This window comes from Dermacentor albipictus, chromosome 2 (genome assembly GCF_038994185.2).
Source record: "Dermacentor albipictus isolate Rhodes 1998 colony chromosome 2, USDA_Dalb.pri_finalv2, whole genome shotgun sequence".
NCBI lineage: Eukaryota > Metazoa > Arthropoda > Arachnida > Ixodida > Ixodidae > Dermacentor > Dermacentor albipictus.
In genome coordinates, this window is record NC_091822.1 from 62,225,996 (window position 1) to 62,236,974 (window position 10,979).

At 47.1% G+C, this 10,979-nt stretch overlaps 1 non-coding gene across 1 annotated transcript; it reads right to left on the bottom strand.

The window, feature by feature from the left end:
• Positions 1-3,867: 3,867 nt before the first annotated feature.
• Positions 3,868-4,059, bottom strand: LOC135909064 (U2 spliceosomal RNA). The gene has a single exon (XR_010566550.1). It is a non-coding gene; the product is annotated as a U2 spliceosomal RNA (small nuclear RNA).
• Between the last annotated feature and the right edge of the window lie 6,920 nt (positions 4,060-10,979).

The window sequence follows — 10,979 nt, forward strand, 5'->3', positions numbered from 1 at the left end:
TACGTGGAATGTGTACAAACGCCAGCTCCCGCCCGTGACAGTGGCTTCAGCACGCCGCACTTTCGCTACCCATAACGGCGCCTTTTGTGGGTTTCAAATGATCGCAACGGATGGATACCGGATTAAAGCAGATCTTGCTGCTTGTAGTTGGAAGCGTCAGGCATATCCCGAAGACCGGCGGTCAGTCTTCCAACCACTCAGAGAGACAGATGTGGGGGTGCGGGGCATCTCGTGGTCGCCGTGCAGAAACGTTAAGTGTCTGAGGCTTTTCTTGGGTCCTGGTGCCGTGTCAGTAACAGGAATGCTGAGACATGCGTACGCACATGTATGATATTGTACGGCTAGCATTTGATTGGATGCTTAAGGGACCCCCGCGTGATAAGCGATAGCCGTCAGTAAGCGCGCTGCCGCATCGCCTCTCATTTCCTTATGTGCTTTTTTCCTCAGTGAGGCGGCGAGGCACACACGCTCGCGGTCTTCCTTGTATTGTCTCTTCGTCTCTTTGCAATGGTTTCCTTCTTTTTCTCAAAACGCGACATATCTTGGTCTCGTTTGTACCTTGTTGAAAATCTGCTAAATGGTAACATATGTGAAGCAAATATTTTTTTCGCACAAGAATTGTGATTCAGAAATTTCGCTAGCTTAAAGATAGATTTAGCTAAAAAAACTAGATCTTGAAAAAAAGAGCTTGAATAGCTACTCGTAGCGAAACGAAATTTTTGGTAGCTTGTTGATCCCAAAAGTAGCTAGACTTTACTATAAAATATCTAAATAGGCAACACTGTGTGACGTGTGTCTCAGAGAGCTGAGTCGGTGCCGCTACTCGTTTGTAGACAGGACGCACCCTTTGTATTATCGACTGCGCCTCGGCATAGATAGCCCAATTAGCCATCGTCAAGGAGGAAAGCGGGTGAAATAGACGGATGGATGCAAAACCTTTATGAAGGTCCTGCGGTACGCGACTCAGCGCGCTGCGGGCCGCTACCACGTTGGGACAGTCAGGCCATGCCCGACCGCCTGATCACGAGCCTGTTTCCAATAATCTGAGGGTCAATTGCTCTATTCGTGCTCTATTTACTTGCTTGTGTTGAAGGGGAAAGTCTCTCCTGCCGAAATAAAAGTGCTGCGGAATTTCATTGTACGTGGTCGGTAGATCTCTGTTCTCCACCACTGCGGGTCGGCGTTGGAGTTCTCCATGGTAGCGGAAAGCGAAACCTCGCGCCTTTGAGTGGGCCAGCTCTTTGATGTTTGTGGGGCATCCCATGATGGATCACATGTGAGCGGGGAACCATGTGACAGTGTGGGTGGCAATGCTTTTGCCGTCGAGTATGCGACAGGCTTCCTTACACACGGCGCCAACGCTGAAGGCGCGGATGCCTGCCCTGGAGTCGCTGAAGATATTGGCATGTTTGTCGTCCAGGAAGGCCAAGGCAATGGCTACTTGCTCGGCCGCACGCGACGACGTGCTTCTTATCGAACCGGCGTTAACGGTCGAACCCCTGTGGCTGATCGACACTACCGTGAAATTGCTGCTGATGCCATACTGGGTTGCGCCAACGAAGCAGCTGCCGCCAGGGAGTTCTGTCGTGCGGTGTAAGAGCGCCACCGCCCAGGCCTCCCTCCTTGCTACGTGGTCTCTGAAGCGTTCAGATGGCAGTGGTGTCCCAATCTCTCGAACGACGTTGTAACCGCTAGGTCCAGACGTGAGCCTCATCTTCAACCGCTTCTCCTAGTAGCTGTTGACCATGGTGTATCAAGCATCGTAGCCCTTCCCAAGCATTGCAGCTGGTCAGTTCCTAAAAGTGGCGACTCCATCTCTTCAGGAGGTTTTTTTCTGGGACTGCAGCATTCTTCTGTCGCTGACAAATAGACAGTCTTCGCTTCTGGCTTTGCAGCTCAACCTCTAGTTCCACGATTCTGCAGATGCACGCTGAAGCTTGTGGCTAGCAGATCTAGGAGGACATTGAATGGCTGGCCATATTGCAGATATGTGGCTGGGCAAGGAGGCAGCTAGGAATTCTGAGTGAAAAATACAGCAAGACAACACCGTATAGGGGATGGTGTGACAAACCACCTTTACAATGAACATTTGTAGTTGCATGAAAAATGTATCCCCCACTAACCTTCTATGTGTGCCCCTGATTCTTTGACACAAGCTGAAAGCAGCTTTGCAGTTGACCTTGAGGCTTCACTAGCTGTACTCAGCTGCTTATGCAAAGCAAGGTCAGCATAAGGCAAACAGTGCAATGGTCCTCTGACCCAACCCCTCACTCAATGACCCGAGTGGATTTAAAGAAAGCTAAAGCCATTTACGGAGGCAAGCATATCAAAAGACAACTCACCGATCCAGTTTGTGGCAGCGTAATAGTAGCTGGAAGTTATAATTCCGAAATTAGTCATATCATAAGAAGCCAAGAAACACTGACACCAAGGGCAACTTAGGGGAAAATACTTGTGCTTAATAAATTAAATAAAGAGGCGATAACTTCATGGAAATCAAAGTAGATGAAAAAACTTGCCGCAGGTGGGGAACAATCCGACAACCTTCGCATTACGCGTGCGAAGTTTAATTATTCTGCGAGTTGTAAAGTGTACTCAATGTGCCATGGAAGTACTGGTTCTTGTTCTTTCGGAGTCGGCATATCTCTGTTTCGCTAATTGATTTTCCAAAGTTGACCCAGCTGCAGCGTTAAAAAAGTTAAATAAATGATAATGTCGTTGACTCACCCGTCAAGAGGGAAGCACACATTCATTTGATTTAGATAAGAAGCTGAATTTTTTTTTACCTTTTTGTAGCGCGAAAATTATAAGTGATAAGCGAACAAATATAAACCGCTCGGCGCGGTATCATTAGCACTACCTACGCCTAAATTATTTCCACCGCCCACACAAGCCGGCACAGTCAGCCATGCGCAGGTAGTGCGACCGTTCAACCATTAAACACCAGTGTTCACGGCCTTCAGGCTACTGTACTTTCATTAGCGATTGAGGTGAATCCAAACCAAACATTTATATCATGTTTGGGTTAAGGACAGACAAACATCAATTGCGACTGAAAGATTGCCGTGTAGTAGCGCTCGTTCCAAATTTATTTCTATTTATATCGATGTAATTCCCGAACAAATTAATGTGCCCATTTGACAGCGGTATGATTCGCCTTCACCGATTAGGGCACTCGCCTGCCGTTGTGATGAACGAAGCACGAATGGCACGTTGGCCGCAGCCAGTGATCGTTTTCTCTGTTTCAGCTCGTCTTCCGATTTTAAGCAGCCAGACAAAATGTCATACTCGTGTTATAAGTCTTGCAAGTGCGTTTTAAGGATGGGTGCCTGAGATCAACAGTATCGGTCATTCTTGACAAGCCAGTGCCATTTGCACTAAGTTAATAAACAAACAGAACGCGCATGGAGCAAGGAAATCGAGCCAGCGCGGGAAGACGCGTCCGGCAAACACTGATCTCAAGCCAAATAAACGAAAAAAAAAATAGAAACGCTGCCTCACGCGTGATATGTGACGTTGCTGAAGGTGGCGGCGCAGAAGCCCATCATCCCTAGACGGGTGAGCTGTGAAAACAGCTTCTCCGCCTTGCAAAGCAGAACGATGGGTGTGTTTCACAGGAGTGACTGCAACTTTCGTTAACGATCCATATATTGACCCTCTCAGCCACTTCTCAACATAAAAGGCTGCTGCAGAAGTAAGTTGATGCATCTATGACTGTTTCAAATCCCAGTGATAATGATGATGATAATGATATATTGGCTTCCCCTTTGAAGCGGGGCAATGACAAATATCCAGCGCTGCTTCAATAATTCAGGTATGCAGCACATGTATTTAATTGTAGTATTTTGCAGCGAAGCTGTTCATGGCTAAGCTTCCGTGCATTTTTGTTCTGCGTGGGCAAAAAACGTGGGCCGAAACGTGGGACTGTAGCAAGCTTCAAGCATTCCGCGAAGTTGCAAAAATAAGTTTAATATCTTGGGTCCCAACAGAACCCGTGTCATATATTAAGCTGGTAAGAACAGATACTACAGTTTTACATGCGTCGTTCATGTCTACGTTCGCATCGTCCTCTCTTTATTGGCGTTCCAAGCGCTTGCGTATCAACTTTCCTTCCACTCTCCCGTAGTGGCGGTCCCATCGAAACGTCGCGTGTGTCTAGTTTCGTGCAGCTACTCTGGACGGCGGTCCCGTCGTCCATGCCAATGTGCACAAAAAATCAGAGTAAATTAGTTCATGCCTTTGTTCAAAATTGGTTGTCACCTCTGCGTCCTGTGCCAAAGAGCTTCGCTGGTAATCCACCTTCAAAGAGTTGAATGGCTCACCAGCCGATCCGGTCGTATCAATCTCTTCTCTCCTTTTCTCACAAATAACGTACACATATCGCATTTATCTCGATTACTGACGGGTTGTTAGCTCCGTGCACTTTAAGTCCAAGCGCTTCTGCAAGGGGTTCATTACCTACAGGTCTCACTCGGTGAATTCCGACGGTTTCAATTAGGCTATGCTGAGTGGTCTCGGGAATTTCGCATGTGTATGCTGCCGCTGCAGCAGGCACATATCTCATCGTGAAAATATTTGCTACACAATGTTTTTATCCATCGGCAACCATCTCGAACCTCCAACAGCAAGGCACTGCCTTTGTGTTGTACAGATTTTTGTTTCTCATTTCCTATTCTCATTTTAAATATCCATTGTACTATTACAGCGAAGCTGTATACATCTACCTCCCAAGGAAATTTTTGTCATAAGCAACAAGCTCCTCATCCGTGGGCCGATCCCAAAGATAGTGTTGTACCGGCCCGACCCGTGGCGGCGATGCAGTTCGCCATTAAGGGGCCCACATACACAGCTCTGCTGGTCATCGTATTTCATAGAGTAGAAGGGCACTGAGTTTTTTGTTTCCATAGTGATAGTAGTGCTATCTGCTAGCAGTGATGATGAATAAAATTATTTGTGGCTGATTCCTTTGTAACGGGCAGGCTGCTTTAAAGCGCCCTAGCCGGATAAAATATATACATAGCGATAAAAAAGGGGGAAATATAAGAGGGGAGGAGTACCGATCCCAGTTCCTTTGTGAACACAGCCCGACCTGGTGCACAGACATTGACGTTTAGACACTGAATTTGATCTGTTCTCCTCAGAGTTCGCCATTCTGTGCCGTTGCCAAGTCATACACCACCACTGTGCCACTCTGGCCTTCGTTACGCGCATTGCTTTAGACACCATAGCACCCGGTTCCCGCACTCCGTTCTCGCTCCCAAAGCCAAGTGTTGGCGGAAGCGTGGTGCCTTCGGTGTGTCCTGGAGACAAACCGGCACAGTGGAGGGCTAGGTGTTCCATGTAATCCTCCTCGAGGCCACCTGTCCGACATATGGAGTCAGCGGGAGGGCCCAAGTGGGGCCGGTACCACGGTGGAAGATCAGATAACGTGTCTGAACGTGGCTGCCGTGCCGACGATTTTTTCTGTCGCGGGTTACGTCTCTCTCGGCATATGGCGCGGATAATTTGGGGGGTCAAATAGCATTTGCGCTGAATGGGAAGAGGTGAGGAGAGATAGGAAAGTTAATATAACCAAAGGACTGAGACAGGGGTGACCAGTATTCCTGCCGCTGTTCATGGTGTTGAGGATATTGATGGAAAGGGCGCTACAAGGAAGTGATATCTGGTTTAAAATCTCACAAAAGCACGCGGGCATCATAGTAGAACAGCAGCATCCATGTTTTTTTCATGCGGAGGATATAGTGTTGCCTGCTAGCAAACAACGTGGTATGCAATGTGTGGCTGAAATCTCTGGACAAGATTGTGAAAAATTTAGGATTAACATTTAGCGTAGAAAGTCAGGGTTTATGGTAATACATGACAACCGTGAACAGACAAGTGTCTGGGGATGGACGTATGCGCCGGGCCATTGCGCGTGCATTCACATGCTCTGTCGTTCCTACTGGTTCCTATGCGCCTCCCCATTTCCACTCGCGACCGTTGTCGGTGGTAGCGCCCCACTCCAACGTCACCTAGACAAGAGAAGGCCTGAGGGCTCGGTGTGTGACGTCACGTAGAAGCGGCCAGCGGCGTGCACAGGGATACGGGTTGAATGAAGGGATCGCGCCCTTATGGGCAACGTTAACCACAGCGCAGTTACCGTTTCTTTAGGCATAGTTGAGTAAATAGTCCCTAGATAACAGAGGGTGTTCCAAGATAATTTTATTTATGCAAAACGATTTACGCGCTGTATTATTAAAAAGCCCGTCCATAAAAAATGAAATGATTCAACCTAAGGACTGAGAACGAATTTCGGGTAAATGATGAGAGGGAGCACGGCTTATATTGAAAGGTCACAGTGCTGCCCTCTTCTTCAGAGTAGCTTCTTTGCCTTAATTTATCGTCGGCGTCAAAGAGTTTGCCGTTCATGTGACCACAGAAGTTCTTGAACAAAATGTTAACAGTGCACCATACCACATATCTCATGACAACTTCACTGGTGAGGCCTTCTCCGCATTCGGGACGCGAGCTTTCATTGCCGTCTAGATTAGGCTCTAAACGAATAATTTCGCTTTCGAGGCATTATTACATACACTACCGCAGTCTACATGTTTACAACACCTCAAATGAGTCTAGCAATGGAAATACAAAACTTTCGCGCAACTATTTAACAAGAAACAGCTGCATCATTCCACTGAATTCCACCGTTTCTCTCCTTTTCCTTAGCACTGGCACACAATATTCTGTCATTGATCTTGTGGAAACATGAACGCATATTTTTCGGCCGCAACTTGCGATTGCTCCAACAATTGGGCACGCAAAACTTATTAGGCATAGCCTGGCATGAACGTAAACCACACTCCACGGCAATGAATACTTGCAGGACACACAACCGCAATCGCAGCACAAGTGCAGAGAATACATGCACGGCTAACGTCTAGAAAAAAAAAATGCGCTCGGACGCATGTCGCAGCATGCGAGGACTTCTCTAACCCGAAACTGTCCAATGAGCAGCAAGGTTCCCGGAACTAATCGAATTGTTATCGCTGTCGTCGCCCACTCGGTCTTCCACGTCTCATTTTCAACACAGCTGCGCCGCTCGTAGCTTCGTATCACGCTGCACGGAACTTGAATGTGGGCCTCTTTTGCCTGACGCGAAAGCACCCGTGTACTTAGATTTAAGTGCACGTTAAAGAATCCCAGGTGGTCAAAATTTCCGGAGTTCTCCACTACGGCGTGCCTCATATTCAGAAAGTGGTTTTGGCACGTAAAACCCCATAATTTTTTTTTCTTTTGCCTGACGTAACTCAAGGGGAGAGGGTACAGTGAGAAGGCCTTAAGTTGTGTAGAGGGCACTGCCCACTCGCGACCGTATGCGGTAGGGGGCGCTTACGTCTTGGCGTAGCCGCACGAGATACTTACAGGCACTTTCGAACATATGTGCAATACAGCGACAAACCGAGGCCTGAAGTTTAGCGCAGCGAAATTGGGAGTCATAACGTACCGTCAATTCAACAGCTAGTCATACCCATAGTCAAGCAATGTAAATAGCTAGGAGTTTCTATTCGGCGGGCCCGTGTTAACTTGGCAGGTCGAAAACTATCAAACAATAAATCAATGGGGTAAATGGAAAAAAAATGTGCTACAGTGGCCAGTGATTTAGTGAATCAGAAAGTGTTAACTCTAGAACGAAAGCTCTGCAAAATGCACAAGTGTCAGACACTTGCAGGGAGTTCTTTGTTCTACGAAAGAGCAAAAGCATAACTAAGCCTAGACGATAATTAGCACAGAGCACTTTCCACACCATACCACACCATAGTGCAGTGGTGGCGTAGAGGTAGAACACCCGCCTCGCGTGCAAGAGGTCCGTGGTTCGAATCCCGGTGCCGGCAATTTTCCACCGGATTAAAAAAAAATAAAAAAAATCCGCGCGTTGATAAAATTGCACAAACAGGCCTGGAGTGTGGACTGATCCCGGTGACCAGAACCGGTAACGCAATCCCTCACCAGAGCAGGATTGCCCACCCTGGTGCAGTACTTGGCCACAACCTCCTATATGAACACAATAATCAAACCCCGGCCCTCAGTCCCCAGCAGCTGCGCAGCAACTGGCCACGGCGGCGGTCAGACCTGCGACGCAGCAGAGGGTGCTAAGAATCACTGGCTCCGGACAGGCCGCCATTGGAATATCAACCTGGCAACGTTTAACGCTAGAACGTTATCTAGTGAGGCGAGTCTAGCAGTGCTATTGGCGGAATTAGAGGCCAGTAAATGGGATATAATAGGGCTCAGTGAAGTTAGGAGGCCAAAAGAAGCATATACAATGCTAAAAAGCGGGCACGTCCTGTGCTACCGGGGCTTAGCGGAGAGAAGAGAACTAGGAGTCGGATTCCTGATCAATACGAATATAGCTGGTAACATACAGGAATTCTATAGCATTAACGAGAGGGTGGCAGGTCTTGTTGTGAAACTTAATAAGAGGTACAAAATGAAGATTGTACAGGTCTACGCCCCTACATCCGCTCATGATCACCAAGAAGTCGAAAGCTTCTATGAAGACGTGGAATCGGCGATGGGTAGAGTGAAAACCAAATACACTATACTAATGGGCGACTTCAATGCCAAGGTAGGCAAGAAGCAGGCTGGAGACAAGGCAGTGGGGGAATATGGCATAGGCACTAGGAATAGCAGGGGAGAGTTATTAGTAGAGTTTGCGGAACAGAATAATATGAGGGTAATGAATACCTTCTTCCGCAAGCGGGATAGCCGAAAGTGGACGTGGAGGAGCCCGAACGGCGAGACTAGAAGTGAAATAGACTTCATACTTTGCGCTAACCCTGGCATCATACAAGATGTGGACGTGCTCGGCACGGTGCGCTGCAGTGACCACAGGATGGTAAGAACTCGAATTAGCCTAGACCTGAGGAGGGAACGGAAGAAACTGACACATAGGAAGCCGATCAATGAGTTAGCGGTAAGAGGAAAAATAGAGGAATTCCAGATCAAGCTACAGAACAGGTATTCGGCTTTAACTCAGGAACAGGACCTTAGTGTTGAAGCAATGAACGACAATCTTGTGGGCATCATTAAGGAGTGTGCAATGGAAGTCGGTGGTAACTCCGTTAGGCAGGATACCAGAAAACTATCGCCGGAGACGAAAGATCTGACCAAGAAACGCCAATGTATGAAAGCCTCTAACCCTACAGCTAGAATAGAACTGGCAGAACTTTCGAAGTTAATCAACAAGCGTAAGACAGCTGACATAAGGACGTATAATATGGATAGAATTGAACATGCTCTCAGGAACGGAGGAAGTGTAAAAACAGTGAAGAAGAAACTAGGAATCGGCAAGAATCAGATGTATGCGTTAAGAGACAAAGCCGGCAATATCATTACTAATATGGATGAGATAGTTGAAGTGGCTGAGGAGTTCTATAGAGAGAGAGAGAGATGCAAATGAAAGGAAGGCAGGGAGGTTAACCAGACTTAAAACGTCAAGTTCTATAGAGATTTACACACTACCAGTGGCACCCACGACGATAATGGAAGAGAAAATAGTCTAGAGGAATTCGAAATCCCACAGGTAACGCCGGAAGAAGTAAAGAAAGCCTTGGGAGATATGGAGACGGGGAAGGCAGCTGGGGAGGGTCAGGTAACAGCAGATTTGTTGAAGCATGGTGGGCAGATTGTTCTTGAGAAACTGGCCACCCTGTATACGCAATGCCTCATGACCTCGAGCGTGCCGGAATCCTGGAAGAACGCTAACATAATGTTAATCCATAAGAAAGGGGACGCCAAAGACTTGAAAAATTATAGACCGATCAGCTTACTGTCCGTTGCCTGCAAGCTATTTACTAAGGTAATCGCAAATAGAATCAGGACCACCTTAGACTTCTGTCAAGCAAAGGACCAGGCAGGATTCCGTAAAGGCTACTCAACCATAGATCATATTCACACTATCAATCAGGTGATAGAGAAATGTGCGGAATATAACCAACCCCTACATATAGCTTTCATTGATTACGAGAAAGCGTTTGATTCTTTCTAAACCTCAGCAGTCATGGATGCATTACGGAATGAGGGTGTAGACGAGTCGTATGTAAAAATACTGAAAGATATGTATAGCGGCTCCACAGCCACCATAGTCCTCCATAAAGAAATCAACAAAATCCCAATAAAGAAAGGCGTCAGACAGGGAGATACGATCTCTCTAATGCTATTCACAGCATGTTTGCAGGAGGTATTCAGAGACCTGCAGTGGGAAGAATTGGGGAAAATGTTGATGGAGAATACCTTAGTAACTTGCGATTCGCTGATGATATCGCTTTGCTTAGTAACTCAGGGGACCAATTGCAATGCATGCTCACTGACCTGGAGAGGCAAGGCAGAAGAGTGGGTCTAAAAATTAATCTGCAGAAAAATAAAGTAATGTTTAACAGTCTCGGAAGAGAACAGCAATTTACAATAGGCAGCGAGGCACTGGAAGTAGTAAAGGAATACATCTACTTAGGACAGGTAGTGACGGCGGAACCGGATCATGAGACGGAAATAATCAGAAGAATAAGAATGGGCTGGGGTGTGTTTGGCAGGCATTCTCAGATCATGAACAGCAGGTTGCCATTATCCCTCAAGAGAAAGGTGTATAATAGCTGTGTCTTACCAGTACTCACCTACGGGGCAGAAACCTGGAGGCTTACGAAAAGAGTTCTACTCAAATTGAGGACAACGCAACGAGCTATGGAAAGAAGAATGATAGGTGTAACGTTAAGGGATAAGAAAAGAGCAGATTGGTTGAGGGAACAAACGCGAGTTAATGACATCTTAGTTGAAATCAAGAAAAAGAAATGGGCATGGGCAGGACAGGTAATGAGGAGGGAGGATAACCGATGGTCATTAAGGGTTACGGACTGGATCCCAAGGGAAGGGAAGCGTAGCAGGGGGCGGCAGAAAGTTAGGTGGGCGGATGAGATTAAGAAGTTTGTAGGGACGGCATGGCCACA